Source organism: Lissotriton helveticus, chromosome 8, assembly GCF_964261635.1.
Source record: "Lissotriton helveticus chromosome 8, aLisHel1.1, whole genome shotgun sequence".
Taxonomy (NCBI): Eukaryota; Metazoa; Chordata; class Amphibia; order Caudata; family Salamandridae; genus Lissotriton; species Lissotriton helveticus.
In genome coordinates this window covers 1,641,219,503-1,641,235,311 of record NC_136069.1, presented here as the reverse complement: position 1 = coordinate 1,641,235,311, position 15,809 = coordinate 1,641,219,503, and the positions used below count along the sequence as shown (strand labels likewise).

Below are 15,809 nucleotides of genomic sequence, written 5' to 3'. Positions count from 1 at the left end.
TTGGATCGTTCTCCACCACCGTATGCCATGCCTTCGGCCCCGTCTGCGGACAATAGAAAATCTTCTGAAGATCGGGACAAAGCGCTGGACACTCGCTCCCTGCTTCCTATTACTCGTTCTGCTGAGCTACGATCTCTTGCTCGTAAAATTAGCCTTAATGGAGCTTCTGCCCCTGATATTTTAACGGGAATTAAGGCTTGTTCAGAAAAAGAACAGTTATATTTTACGGAACATTTGGCTGGAGAAGTTATTGATCGGTTTAGGAAACATTTGAATGTTTTGGAACCTAAAGATATAGCAGATGATTATCAGAATTTGCGTAATGCAGTTTTTGTCCTCTCACAGGCATCTGATTTCATTTGGCGTCTGGTTAAAGTACGAGATGAGGCAACACGACTGCAGGAGGAGAAAAAGGCAGCGGATCCAGCTACGCTTTTGTCTCCGACTGGAGCAGTGGAAGCCTCTATCTTCGGATCAGATAGCCCATGCAAATCCCTTGCGGGAAGCCGCACCTTTGTATATTCCTCCTAAAGGCGAAGGGACAGATTCTAATAAAGATTCTGTGGATGAAAAGGGTTATTTTGTTTATAATTGGGTTTATACTCCTTGGAATCGAGCGGATATCATGGCTCTTAAAAAAGCATTGCCCGATCCGCGGAAAAATCCAGCAGCTTTCGACGAAGAAATAGAGGGCGCTATTAGTTCTTGTATTATGACACTACCTGATATTGATTTATTTTTCGGATTAATATTACCCCCTGATATGTGGAGAACTATTCGTAAGGTTGATGATCGGGTACATTTAGGGGCAGATTGGGACGATTTAGAACAAGCGGACAGGGATAGGGAACGTGCACGTCAACCGAGTAAATTAATTTTAGATCTCCCAGGGGCCATTTTGGCTAAATTAAAACTGGTTATCCCTCCTAAAAAAATAGATTGGACTATGTTGGCCTTGTGTAAACAGAAGATAGATGAATCAGTTTCTGATTTCTTTAAATGCTTCGAGGAAGCTTTTCATGATTTTAGTGGTCAATCATTAACAAATGACACGGGTAGGCATCTGTTTGTCGATAAATATGTTACAAATGTCTTACCAGAAATAGCCAAATGTTTGAAAGCTAGTGAAAGTTCATGGACCACTTCGTCTCCAGCTTCTCTTTTAACAATGGCTCAGTACTATGAGCGACAGGAGTTAGAGGCTAAAGGCAACGAGGGCAAAAAGATTAAAGATTTAAAAACGAAGGTTATGATGGCTCAAGTTTATGCCCCGCCTTCTAGAGGCAATGATAGAGGTAGACATGGATCTTTTTTTCCATCTTTATCTCGTCCTCATTTGTCTGCAGTTCAGTGTGCGTACTGTAAGCAGTTTGGGCACTGGCTTTCCGACTGTCCAGTGTTACACACACAGCAAAATCAACGGGGCCGAGGCCAACCAAGAAATCGTTGGATATTCCGGCCCTAGAGGGAGTACGAATGATCGTGCTAGGTTCGAATCAAATGAACGTCGGCAAAACGGGTACAACACTTTTGATAGGCGGAACCAATATCAAATATCCGACAGTGTGTCATCTGATTTTCAAGATTCTGCTTATGCATAGGATTGCCTAGGATGGGGTATGGAATCGGTTGAAGTTCCAGTAGATCAGAGGGGTCCATATATTACAGCACATGTTTTGGGATCTACTAATCGGTTTCTGGTTGATACAGGAGCTACTCGTAGCGCCTTGTCTAAATAATTGGTTCCAAGGGCTCCCCTGTCTGGCTCAACAATTACATCGATAGGGTTCGATGGAACACCTTCCCTTAGCCCATTGTCACAACCACTTCCATTCCACATTGATAAATTTACCGCTCCTTGTCCATTCTTGTTGTCTTCGAACACACCAGACAATATTGTGGGTCTTGACATGTTAAAACATTTCAGAGCTACAATACGCTGTGCCCCTGAAGGGGTGCGTGTTATCTTGAATGAGAATTACCCTAAGGTTGAAAGATCTTGTCTTGTTAAAGAGGATGTTGCATTAGCCTCACTCCCGAGTGTTTTGTGGGCCACTTCAGATACTGATGGAGGACAGATGGTTATTTCCCCAGTGCATATTAGTGTCAAGGAGGGTGCCTTGTTACCCCGGGTGCCGCAATATAAGATCTCACAAGAAGGTGAAGAAGTACTGACGCACATTATTCGAGACTTGATTGAGATTGGAGTTGTGGAAGAATTCCCTTATAATGTTCAAACTATATTTAGCTCATGGTCGAAATACACGCATGCGCAATTAAACCACATCTGTTCCTGATAAATCACTGTCGAGAGATGTTTACCCCAAACTGGTCAAACCATTAACTCCTCCCACATGTTGAATGTGCACTAAAAATGCCTATATATGTACATAAAATCGTCCTGTGTTCGTACCGCCTATCTTTCGAACCCCTGTGTAGGTATAAAAGGACCATGTGCCTTCCGTTCGGTGTGATACTTCATGCATTGCCGAAGGGTATTGTTTGAGTGTATCAGCGCCCCATGGGATCTTAATAAACTTGTTTTTTTTATTCCAGTTTTCGTGCAACTTCTATTCTAAGGTATTGAGAGTTATTAGCGGCATACCTAGGCCTTCTGAAACCCAATACAACACCTTTGCCCAAAACTCCCTTTTTTGTACATATAAGTTACCCCTAAGATAGGCCAAAGACTACCCCATTCAGCAGGGTTTATTGTATTTCAAAAGTTGGACATGTTCTTTTAAGGTTTGCTTGTTCTGCTGCTGAAAACTCATACATTTGTTTTTCACTGCTGTGAGGCTGACCTCTTTCATGCGGAAAAATTGATTTACCTTATTACATTTAATAAGTGCTAACCTTTGATTGGAAGCAGGTAGAAAAGTCATGTTTGGTGTCTGAGAAATTGTAATTTAAAATCGCCTTTAATGGTAAACTCAGATTTTAAATCACAATTTTGAAAATGCCACTTTTAGAAAGTTCAGAGCAACAAATTACCTAGCCGTCATTTGAACTGATGCTTTTTATTTAAGCAGAATATGGCCAATCAAGCATTTCAATGGTCTGTAGTATTTATTTACATGCCATTTTATCTTGTTTTTGGCATTTAAATAATTTGTCTTTTGTGTCAGAATAAGGGATAGAACTCAAACATCCCATAATTAAAATACATTTAAATCATATTTTTATAAAACAAAATGTAACAAACTGTACATTTCATTCAATACATTTGTGTGGAATGAACTATATTCATTATTGAACGAGCCATTATTCTGAATAAGCAGCAACCCTTATCCCGATGACGTGATCCGAGCCCCGATACAATTCATGGGGCTCTCTTCAGGGCTTAGACTGGGAACAATCTGTTATGGCTTTGCGTTTCCCTTTGCCGCCTGTGTCTCTTGTCATGCAAGCTTTTGTCCTTATTATTGAATTCTCCATTTTTTAATCACTCAAACTGCTGTCTACTTTGAAACGATCTCTCATAGACATCAATCCAGATAGTTTGTTGTTACAATTCCAAGGGAATTGTTTGTCATTTCTGTTGGTCTTTTCCACAAACTCTTTGCTAACTTGCTTCGTTTGTTGCATTCAACTAGCCCTACCTAGTCGGCGGCAATAGGGCCCAATCCCTATATCATTAACACATTTTGAAAGTTGGCATTTTCCTGCCCTAACTATTTCATGCTTGTTCCATCTGTTCCTAAGTAACAGGACTAGGTGTCGGTGGTGGTTGGTTCTGGTATATTACTCCCAGACAGCCATACAATAGAGGTATTAGGTGTGCCTGGATGTTTTTTTTTTAAGCAGGATGGAGGCAGAACTGGGCACAGCTCCACTTTTAAATCAATAGGCTGTGTCCTGCTCACTCACAAAAGATTTCACACTAGATTATTAGGCTTTTAGCCAGCATGGAGCCACGGCAGGAGGGCTGGACATTCCAATTACTTCTGAAAGTAACTTTTAGAAACTGCTCCTACTAAAAAGAAGTCATCAGTCATAAAAAGTGACCCTCCAACCCACTTGTCAGATCACTTCTGGACCTGTAAAAGACTCAGAAGAAGGACTGCTGTACTAGTCTTCCACAAGAAGGACTGCCCTACTGCCCTGCAGACCTGCTCCTTGATTAAGAAGGATTGGACTTGCATCTTGAACCATGGACCACCAGAGTAATTCCAAGTGCAATTTGACTGTCCTCCTGATCAGAGCCTCTGAGACTGAAAAGGTTCCAACCATTTTGAACCTAGCAACTGGCCTCTGCGTGTTGTGAGTACCAACCCCCAAGTGGTGCCAATTTAGTCCTTGACCCTTGCAAGTGGGCATAAAGGGTTCTCTGCCAGCCAAACTTTGGTCTCCACCAGAACCGGCTCAGCACAATGCAAACCTGATGCAGAAGACACAAGCCTGCATCGCAGCCCTTGAACCTCATGTGAACCACTGATATGTGACGCATCCTTGATGTGGACCTGACATTGTTCCATGGGAGTGCTGCTGTGTGGTGCATAACTCTCCATCTAGGACATAAGGTACATTTCGCACCTGGTATAACTTGGTTCCCATAGGTGGCTCATGCTCCATCACGGTCAGCCTGAACTTGTAACTTTTTACCTAATTCATTAAAATTGCATTAATTGGATTTTTGTCATGTTGGTCTCAAAATAATTCATTAAATTGTACTCTATTCTTTCTAAATTGGTTTTGTGATTTTTCTTGTGTAGTTTTTTAAAACTGTATTACTGTTTGAGTGCTGCATAAATACCTGACTGCTTTTGCGCCAACCTACCAGAGGGTTAGGTATAGTTTAATTTAGTCACTATAGACGTATACCCTAATGGGTATTGGGGTTGTTGCTTGAGTATGGTTTTACCCCTCAACCAGCAGCCACTTTCTATACCGGCATATCATCCTGACCCCCTGTTGCTTGGTGTGCTTCCAGAATAAATTTCAAGTTCAATATGAATGTATCCTGTCAAACCATGATCTTCTCCAATTGGTTGCTACTTCTAGAAAGCCTTTCCTTCATTTTTTTATGAACATTTCACTAGCAAATGTCAAATTGTGTATGGTATTTATTTATGTTTATATCTTAGGCATATAGCTTATTTCATAGCTGGATTCTGTGTTTGAACCTCCTTACCATTTATGAGCTCATTTCATCTATCCGTGTATCATTAACTGTACAGATTGAACTGTTCCTGTGATACCCAACATAGGTGTGGCATTTGGGTATACATATCTCTTAAATGCTTTCAATCAAGACAAACCCCAGCACAATTTGCGCTCTTCATGTGCTTACTGTTAAACTATCAAAAGCTGTCAAGATCGAGTCTAAATTCTCTGCTTCATTATCAAATCCAATATTTTTTATTTATCATTTTATGTGTGTAGACAAGAACTCATCTCAATTATTTCTTTAGGCAAAGGTTAATAAAGTACTGATGTTGTTCACTCAAAACTTCATAAAGGACTTAGGAGCCAATTCACAGAACTAACTTAAGACAAAATCCTAAACGTACTACTTTTGGTATTCACAGAAGGCATATAGTAGTAGTAAAGTTAGGATTTTGCCTTAAGTTTGTCTTAAGATAAACGTAAGACAGACTTAAGACAAACTTAAGACAAAATCCTGACTTAAGTCTGTCTTAAGTCAAACTTAAGTCAAACTTAAGTCAAACTTAAGACAAAATCTTGACTTTACTACTACTAAATGCCTTCTGTGAATACCAAAAGTAGTAAGTTTAGGATTTTGTCTTAAGTTAGTTCTGGGAATCGGGCCCACAGAGAGCAACTGGAATAATTTACCTGTTATTTATTATTTATTTCATTAGCTAGTTAATTAGTTAGTTATCTATTCATGTATTTATTTATGCCTGATTGCTATACAGTGATGTGTGAATTCCACTTACGTTGGTATAGAAAATGCACAGAAGTTGAAAAGGGAGTTAGAGTTCAATCAGAGTGAAGAGATTTCAATCTAATACGGTTCACTGCTGCACAATACTACCCACAATCAGTTGTAAGAGGTGGCAATAGTTCTCTTTTCTTTTCTGCTTCCTCCCAGAATTCTGATAGATTGGTTCAGCTCTTAAGCTTCGAATGCAGGCATACCACCACTTTACGACCTGGACTTTAACAGATTTTCCTCTGTGTTTTATAAATTTGAAAGATCTTTGAGTGACTAAGTGGAACTTTTCTGCACATAAAGTATTGTCTGGAACATCCTTTCATGTAAGACTCTGTACGTAGGTGTGGTACACATGGCCTTGAATTTGATTTTGACCTCCACTGGGAGACAATGAAGCATGGGTGTGCTGTGCTTTCCTCTTAGGTTCAATCCCATTCTGACAAGTTGATTTGGAGTCTATGCAGTCAATTAATCATTTTCATACAGAGTCCAAAGTTGGTGTTGTTGAAGTATTTTAGGTGTGCCATCACCAGAGCTCTTGTCAGTATGACTCATTGGTGATACTCTTGACTTCCGTAGAAAGGACAAATGTTATGTTGGTGTTAAAAAGCCTTATCTTGGCTTGCTGCCTTAAGTCCTTGGAGCTTCAGATCTTTAGCCGTATGAAGGGAGCCCTTGCTTTGCGATTCTTGCCTTGATGTTAGCGTCTGTGCCCCCTTGCTTGTCTATGACACTGTCCAGGTGGGTGAAGGCTTGAACCTTTCCCAGTGCATCCCCTGCAAGAATGACCACAGTTGTGATGTCCTTGTTAACCATCAGGATCTTGGTTTTTCCCCTCTGGATGTTGATCATGAACACAGAGAAGAGGCAATTTTAGACTGACACACCTTTTTGTTCTGTGGATGGTCTAATAGACCCAGCACATCTGCACAAATAGCAATCAATCAGGGTATTTTGAAGCATGCTATTCACCCGTGAGGGTCTCAAGGCACTGAGGGTTTGGGGAGCCGCTTCGGTCAGTTGAAAAACCAGGTCTTGAAGGTCTTCCTTAAGATGTGCAGGGTGGGAGCATGTCTGACGTCGATCATGAGCTCATTACAGATCTTGGCCACGATGTAGGAGAAGGTTCTTCCACCTGCTCTTGTTTTGTGGAGGGGTTCGGCGACGGCGAGGTCAGCAGATCAGAGGTTCCTATTGGGTACGTGGAAGGAGATTCTATCTTTGAGATATTGGGGTCCGGTGTAGTGATGGCACTTGTAGGTGTGGGTGAGTATCTTGAAAGTTACTTTCTTTTTAACGGGGGGCCAGTGGAGGTCACACAGGTGTAGGGTGATATGTTCGTGTTGAGGGATGCTGAAAACGAGTCTGGCTGCGGTGTTCTGTTTCGTCTGGAGTTTGCAGAGCAGTGACTTGTTGATCTCGGCATAGAGGGCATTTACGTAGTCTAGTCTGCTGGTTATGAGTGTGTGGGTGACGATCTTCCTTGATTTTGGGGCATCCATTTGTAGGTCTTTCGGAGGATGCGGAGGGTGCTGAAGCAGGTGGAGGCGACAGAGGTGACCTGTCGGGTTATGGAGAGGGAGGAGTTGAGTATGATGCTGAGGTTTTGGGGGTGGTCCGTGGGGGTGGGCAGGCTGCCGAGGGCAGTAGGCCACCAGGTGTTGTCCCATGCAGAGGAGAAGGGTTTGAAACAAGGACCTCTGTCTTCTTTGAGTTCAGGCAGCTGCTGCTCATCCAGAATGCAATGTCCTTCATTCCTTCCTGGAAGTTGAGTCTGGTGGTGATGGGGTCCTGGGTGAGGGAGAGGAATAGCTGGGTGTCATCGGGATAGGACACTCTGCCGAGTCCGTGCTGTCTGACGATGGTGGCGATGGGTGCCATGCAAATGTTGAAGAGAGTGGGGCTGAGCGCCGAACTTTTTTGTATTCTGCAGTTGATTTCTTTTGGTTTTGACAGTGAGGCAGGAGCTAAGGCAGCCGAGGGCCGTTCCCTGTATGCCGGCGTCGTGGAGTCTGGCTGTGAGTGTGCGGTGGGAGATGGTGTCGAACACTGCGGAGAGGTCGAGTAGGATCAAGGCAACGGTGTGTCCTTGGTCAAGGACGGTGCGGATGTCGTCTGTGGCAGTGAGTGGAGCAGTTTTGGTGCTGTGGTTGCTGTAGAATCTGGATTGGGAGGGTTTGAGGATGGAGTTCTCTTAATCCCTTCGCTGTGGGGTGTTTTCCCCCCGCTGTGCGGGATGGGGAGCCGCTTGCAGCGCCCCCATGCTGGTGATGAACTGAGCTCGTCATGAGGCACAGCGGAGCTGCCCTCATGACGAGCTCAGCTCATCACGGCCGCACCCGTTTTTAGAACGTTCAGCACAGCGCGGTAATTAGCCCGCGTGCGAACGTTCCAACGGCCGTGGCGAGCTCAGCTCATCATGAGTACAGCTCAACTGTACTCCATGATGAGCTGAGCTCGTCACCAGCATGGATGAGGTTAATGAATTTTGTGAGTTCGACATTGACGGTCTTCTCTGTGTCTTTGGCTGCGAAAGGGAGGAGGTAGATGGTTTTGTAGTTCTTGACTGTGGGATCTGCTGATGGCTTCTTGAGTAGGGGTCTGACTTCTGCGCATTTCCAATGGTTGGGAAAATTGCCGGTTTTGAAGGTGGCATTGATGGTGTGTCGGAGTTCCGGAGCGATGGCATCTCTGTGGAAGATGTGCGGGGGCAGGGGTCTGTGGGAGCTCCTAAGTGGATGCCTTTCATGGTCGATGCGGTGTCTTCGGAGTTGACTGGGGTCCAGGAGGTGATGGTGGGCTGACCGTTATTGTTGGAGGAGGGAGTGGTTTCCGAGTAAGAAGTCTGGTTGTTGAAGTTGTCGTAGAGGCCCTTGATTTTCATGGGGAAGTAGGCTCCAAGCTTGTTTCAGAGGTCCTGCGTGGGGGTGATGTCCATGGTTTTCCTGGGGGGTTTGGTGAATTTCTTGATGATGCTAAAGAGTTCCTTGGAGTTGCTGGAGTTGGCAAAGATCTTCTTCCGAATGAAGGTCCTTTTGGTGGATCTGATGCATTGGTGGCATTCCGTTGTGGCGGTCTCGTAGGTGGTGTGATCTTCAAAGGTTTTGCTGTTTCTCCAGTTCTTCTTGAGATGTCTGCTGGTGCATATGGATTCTTGGAGGTCAGTGGTAAACCAGGCCCCCTTCCTGGGGTGCTGTCTGTTGGGGTTGCGTAGGAGTGCAAGCTCATCTGTGCAGATGGTGATCCATCAGTGGAGTTCTTTTGCTGCACGGTTGGCGTTGGTCGAGGCGGGTGGCAGATTTGGTTTAGCTGGGGTTGTCGAGGTGGAAGTTCAGGAGGCGATGGCGTGGGGTGCGATGAGGTCAGCAATGGTTCTGGCGAACAAGGCACTGCGCCCGGGGGTCTGTAGGCAAGGGTGCCATGAAGTGTGGTTCTAGGGCTGGTTTGGGAGTGAAGGTGTTCGGTGGTGGAGAAGGAGTCACTCATGGTGGAGGTGGAGAGTCAGACAGAGCTCTTGTGAGTGATCGCAAGTCCTCCTCCCCGGCGGTTGGGGCAATTATTCCTCTGTATTTTGTATCCATAGGGAATGGCGGTGGTCATGTCGGGACTGAGGAGGCGTTGGTCCTTGTTTCTGTGAAGAAGGCGATGTCTGGCAACAGGGTGTTGAGGAAGTTCCAGATCTCTATGGCGTGTGCAGGGAGCCCATGTTGAGGAGGATGCATTTCAGGGCTTGGGCGGTGTTGGAGTTCGATGTGGCGGTGGGGCCTGTGGGGGTACAGAGGGTGGTGAAGGTCTGGTGGTAGTGACAGCAGGAGAACTGGCTATGGGTGGGGTTCAGCATGGACAGCTGGTAGTTGTTGTTCCTTCCGGGGCTGAGTGCGAGGAGGGCAGCTCAGTCGTAGCAGTGGATGGTCGGAGATCCAGGGATCCTGGGGCTGGTCGCGGTCGGATCACAGACTGGTACAGACAGGCTTGTGTTTAGCACACCTTTGGCGTACCAGCGGTGCACCCGCTGCATGTGTCTGCTGTGCGGCAGCGCAGAACCCACCATTTATTTGGAGAGGGTGCAGGGCCATAGGGCCAGTAGCAGTGAGAAAATCGGAGACGAAGTGGGCACGGGGAACAAGGGAACAAGGAAAAAACAGTACAGGCACAAAAGAGTTAGGCACAAAAAAACTGTGATAAATTGAACAAAAGTGTAGAACAACAGCAGTGGCACACAATACCGATGCAGAGAGTGGACTCAAACCCTTTTACAGCAGGGCTCCGGCTTGATGGCAATAGCAGTGTAGCAGCTGAACTGTTGAGGGATAGAGCAGGTCTCTGACCAGGAGGTCGAAGGTCTTGCTTGTGCTCCCTCACAGTGGCAGGCCATTAAATAGGGGAGGGGGAGGGAAGCACACCTTTGAGGTAAGAGCAGGGAACGCAGGGGTGTGTGTCCGCAGGGAACACAGGGGGCAGGGCCACAGGTGCAGCAGCTCTGGGAAAACAGGAGACGAAGTGGGCACGGAGGACAAGGGCACCAGGAAGAAAACAGTATAGGCACAAAACATTAAGGCTCAAAAAACAGTGATGAACAGAACAACAGTGCAGAACAACAGCAGTGGGGCACAAAACCAGGGCAGCGAGCAGACTCGAACCCTTCTACAGTAGGGCAATGGATTGATGGCAGTAGCAGTCTAGCAGCGAAGATGTTGAGGGAGAGAGCAGGTCTCTGACCAGGAGGTCAAAGGTCTTGCTCGTACTCCCTTGCAGCAACCGCCATTAAATAGGGGAGGGAGGCGCAGCTGTCAGACGCAAGCGGGGAACGGCAGGGGATGGGCTGCAGAGGCAGCAGTAGAGGGAAAACAGGAGATAAAGTGGGCATGGGGGACAAGGATGCCAAGAAAAAAACAGTTTAACCCTGAGATCTCTAAACAATGTCCTAGATGTCAGAGATTTGGGATTTGGCAACATATGATTTCAGGTCAATATCCTCGTCATTTGCTTTGCCAATTCTAGCTACCTCAGAGGCCATTCTGCAAGACAAGCACTCTGCGTTGTGGGAACAGGCCTGATCATCAGCTGTGGCTACTGAGTATTGAGTGCCAGGCTTAATTCCACACCCTAACTGTGTTCTGAGGATCAGTAAATGCAGAGTGATTCAGGATTTCACAATGTGGCACGCAGTCGGTCCTCTTGCCTGTTTGCCGTGCCAGCTGGGTGGAATGAACTGCGGACCTGAGAGTGGCACCTCGGGCTGGGGAGAGTAAGTCTCTATCTTGGCTGGCTCGTGGCCTCGATAGCTGGGCAATTCGAAGGAGTCTGTCAACATCAGCACTGCTTAAGACCTACTCACAAGGAACACCTAGATTGCCGACAGGGGCCCGCATTCAAGGCCACGGACATTGGTGTAGCACAGAAGATTTCCCTTCCTGCATAGCCCATGAGGCCGACATCACCACAGCACCTGGACTGACAGGTACTCTGTGACTGCCCACCAGTTAACCTACTGTTGCACTTGCGTGTAATAGAGGTGCCAAAGCTTCCGTGGCCCAGGGAAGTGGTCCTGAACCATCATTCTTCTCACAAGGAGCACATTCCTTAGCTGGCTCAAGCTGTTCAGCACTTCTTCTTGTACTGCTTAGTTTTGACAGAGGAGTTGTAATCTGTGAGAGCATGAAAGGGCTCCGGGCTCGCCTGAACTTGGGGCATTTTACACTTTTTTTCTGTATACTGGGGTAAAACCTCCATAGAGGACCCCAAGAGAGGCTTGGGACACCATCCCCAAAACTAAAGTGACCTTTGTGGCTTCTGTCATTAGGATTTCACTGAAGTTACCAAAAAGAGCTAATAGCAGCTCAGGTGCTCCTGCGACTTATGTTTTTATGATGTAATAATGACAACCTTAACGCAATTCATGTAATTTACCCTAACCACTTTCATTACTTGCAAATTATCTATTGATTCATGTCATTTTGGTATTGCCTTATGTATAATATGGGAACCTATTTTTTTTATAACCATGTGCGGAGTCTCTATTGTGGTGTTTTCATTGTGTTACTGTGAGAGTATGTTGCACAAATGCTTTACACATTGCCTCTGATGATAAGCCTGCCTGCTCTGTGCCAAGCTACCAGAGGGTGAGCTCAGGTTATCTTGGTGCGTATCTGACTTGCCCGGACTAGAGTGGTGGGTTCTGCCTGGCTGGGGAGCATACCTTAGCCAGCCAAAACCCCTATTTCTACCAGACTTTCAGTATTGTTTTTGTGCAGGGCGGGGCGCCTTCCTGTACAAAAATAATCCTGCATGCAACACAGGCACTCTTGCAATATGGTTGGTGCCAGGTTGTCTACAGGGCACCAGTCCAAGGGAAAAGGCAGGAATGCACAGTATTGCCTTAAAATCAATGCATTGCTGCCATTCCCTGTCACGCTGTGTAACGCAGCAAGGTGTCTGCCCTGTGTGAAATTCTCATAAATAGGCCCCAGGTACTTATATGTGCATTTATCCTCATTCTGAAGAGAAAACTGCTCACTTTGTACACCGGTTCAAAGCAAATGGAAAGTGTCAGTGGGAATCAGCAGGGGGCTATGGGCATGTTGGGGTGTTGGTTTAGACCTTATCTTTTCTGAGGGGAGCATTGCCCGCTCCTCCAGTGATGCTCCAGGGATCACGACCATAGCTGCTAAGATTTCAGATTACTTATATGTGACATTTCTGTGTTTTTAGTGTTCTCATGTGTGGCTTTTCATTGCCTTTGAGTGACACTGTAGAGAGTAGAGACAAGCAATTATGTCTTGCGTCATGTGCACACACACCGAACATAAGCTGTGAATAAATGGAGAGAAGCGTTTAGTTACCTGGGAGCTAGCAGTTGCAGGCTGGAAGACATCACGCTAGTTTAAAAACATATTTATCTTTAAAGAAGATAATAATGAATGTCATCACATGAACATGATGCTGAAATACATCCCTGAATAATTGGACTTGGCTGTAGGCATTTCCTACAAACAATTCCACAGTGGGAAAAGTGCAAATACAGTTCCCAGTAGGTAGAGTGCTATTAGCTATAAATCTAGGTAGCTGGAAGGTATTAGAAGCACAATGCTTTGTGTTAGAAATCAGGATAAAGATTGATTTCCCCATAGTCAGACAAAGAAATGTCAAACATGCAAGCATGTCAATTTACTGCGTTTAACTTTAAAAAAAACATTTGACCCTACAAGCATAAAATGTATTGTCCTTCTTCTGTGAAGTTTGATTTAATACTTCAGTCTGACTCACCAAGACGGAACACGCGGGTGATATATTGCCTTATATTTATGCTTGGAATGCTTCACTGCTCCCTTTCTCTGGAGTGGCAAGACATCTTTGCCCTAAGGATCGTCGACCAGGCTTCAATGGGCTGCAACAGAGGTGGCAATAAAAGGCTTTGTCTGAGCAGACAGAGAGACACAGTCAGCAATCATCTCCCGGCAGGAGGTAGTGAAGATAAATAATTAAATACCGTGTATGAATAACACAAATCACATTACTTTTTGCATGCTCAAGGGCTGCCCCCAAAACCAGAGACTACAGGAAACATACCCTGACTCACAGTTAGCAGCTCCTCCTATGCTATAAGATGGGGCTGACAGAGCAAGGGAGCCTATTAGACCTGGCATCCTTGGCGTGGATTTCCCTGACTTTTTGCCTCTACCTCCTGTGTTTTTGATGCTTTGCTGGATTTTGTTTTTGCTGGATTAGTTGCTGTGGGCACTTAGCCACTAGTGATCAGTGTCAAAGTGCAAGTGCTCCCTGTGTAAATTGTGAATATGATTGGTAATCCCTGATTGGCATATTTGGTTTACTAGTAGGTCCCAAGTAAAGTGCACTACATGTGCCACAGCTGGTAAACCAAATGGTAACAATGCACCTGCAGTGCTGATTGCGCCACCCACAAGAGTAGCCTAGAAAAGATGTCTCAGGCCTGCAACCACAGTGCCTGCACACAGTTTGTTAACTGCCATGTCGACTTGGCAAGTGCAACCACTTGCCAGGCCCTAACCTTCCCTTTTCTTAAACATAGGACACCCCTATGGTAGGCCCAAGGTACCCTCCTGGGCTGGGTGTACTGAATGTGAAAGGTAGGACATGTACTGATGTGTATAACATGTCCTGATAGTGAATTACTGCTAATTTCGTTTTTCACTATTGAAAGGCTATCTTGCCCATAGGACAGAATGGGGAATACTTTGTGACATTTTACAGGCATTTATTCCCATAGGGATGAGATCTTAAAATGGAGTTTGGAATCCCTGAACCCTGAATTTATTAACACATCTTTGTGAGATGGCTTTTTAAATTATGTGCTTGAAATTACCAGTTTTAGAAAGTGGCTATTTTCTTGTTTAACCTTCCTGTGTGCCTCTGCCTGTTTGTGGATTGCCTGTCTGACTTTGGAGTGACGAGGGCTGGGGTGGCTGCAGGAGTCTGGGTGAGTCAGCACTAGGCTGAATAGGCCGGATCTGCATTTGGAGTGATGGGAGGAGTAGAACCTGTGCCTGAACTGGGCTGTGCCTGCATTCCATAATGCTGGCTCCACCCCCCTGCTGTGTGTGTAGACCCAAGGCCCAAACTAAGATAGGATGTTGTAGTGCACTGGCTTGAACTGGGCTCAGAGCCCCTTGCAAAAAGAGAACAAAGACATTTTGAGGTATAAGTATCAGACCTAAAACCCCTGAACTTTAGATCATTCCTGGAATTCAAGAGGGACCTTTGCCAAGGAGAAGAGCTGGAGAAACTGAAGAGAAGTACTGCCCTTGCTGTGTGTCTGGGTTGGCCTGCAGTTGCTGTTCCTGCCAAGGAAAGGAGAAGGACTTTGCTGTGTGTTTAGTCCCTGCTTGAAGAAGATCTCCATGGGCCTGTGTGAGCTGGCCTCCTGTTCTGAAGTCTCAGGGACACAAAGACTTCACCCCCAGCTCCGCTGAACTCTGCTGTGTGAGATCTGACCTGCCTAGAATTGCCTGTGCCAGTTGTGGGACCTCTGGAGGTTGTTGCTGCTGTTTGGGAGCTGGAAGAAAAGAAGAAGCGTGAAGAAATTGGCACATCACTCTTCTTGCGGAACGTTTCACCGTCGCATCTCAACAGCGCAAGAAGATTTACATTGCATCTCTGTGCCACTTTGAAAATTGTCTCAGCGCCTATCGCCGCTGCAAGTTTCGACGCATCGAGGGATCGCAGCTGCAGAGGACCAGCGCAGCACCGCGCAACACCTCGATCACCGACGCATCCCGAAGATCCAGGCATCGTACCTGTGCAAGACGCTTTCCTGATGCATCACCTGCGGACTGGAACCGGCACGAAGGATCAACGCATCACTCCCTTACAGACCTTGATTGTAGCAACCCATCCGCTGTGTGCAGCGGGGCTGTCGCATCGCCTCCACAGGGTCTCAGGAGTGTTGTATCCCTTTGTTTTCCAACGCAGCGGATGTTTGTCTTTGGAACGTTTGTCGCATCTACAGGTACTTTGGTGAAAAGTCACGCATCCATAGATTTCTATGGTACAAGTTCTTGAAACCTTTTGAAAGTCATATTTTTTCTAAACTGGTGTGGTGTCCTTTTGTGGTGTTATCACTGTGTTACTGTAAGTGTTGGTACAAATACTTTACACATTGCCTTTAGGATAAGCCTGTCTGCTCGTGCCAAGCTACCAAGGGGGTGAGCAGGGGTTTTCTAAAGTGTGTATCCCCCTTACCATGACTAAGAGCAAGGGTCCCTATTTGGACAAAAGTACCTACCGCTCACAACTAGAGACCCTGAATTCTAACAGAGCCTAGTCTGTTTTTGGGCACAGGAAAGATGCAATATCACCAGGTCACCATAACAAGGAATCCTCCAGGCCCACCAACATGCTTTAAAGGCAGAGCTAATAAACAAACAGT

At 45.8% G+C, this 15,809-nt stretch overlaps 1 long non-coding RNA gene across 2 annotated transcripts in view; it reads right to left on the bottom strand.

The window, feature by feature from the left end:
• The window catches only part of LOC144772115 (uncharacterized), a 179,854-nt gene that overhangs the window by 60,288 nt on the left and 103,757 nt on the right, over positions 1 to 15,809 (bottom strand). The window contains exon 1 of one of the 2 annotated variants that reach the window (XR_013599651.1): positions 13,169 to 14,624. The exons of the other annotated variant lie outside the window; for it this stretch is intronic. This is a non-coding gene — a long non-coding RNA (uncharacterized LOC144772115). Of the gene's footprint in view, positions 1 to 13,168; positions 14,625 to 15,809 lie in introns of those variants that run through there. 2 annotated transcript variants of the gene reach the window in all.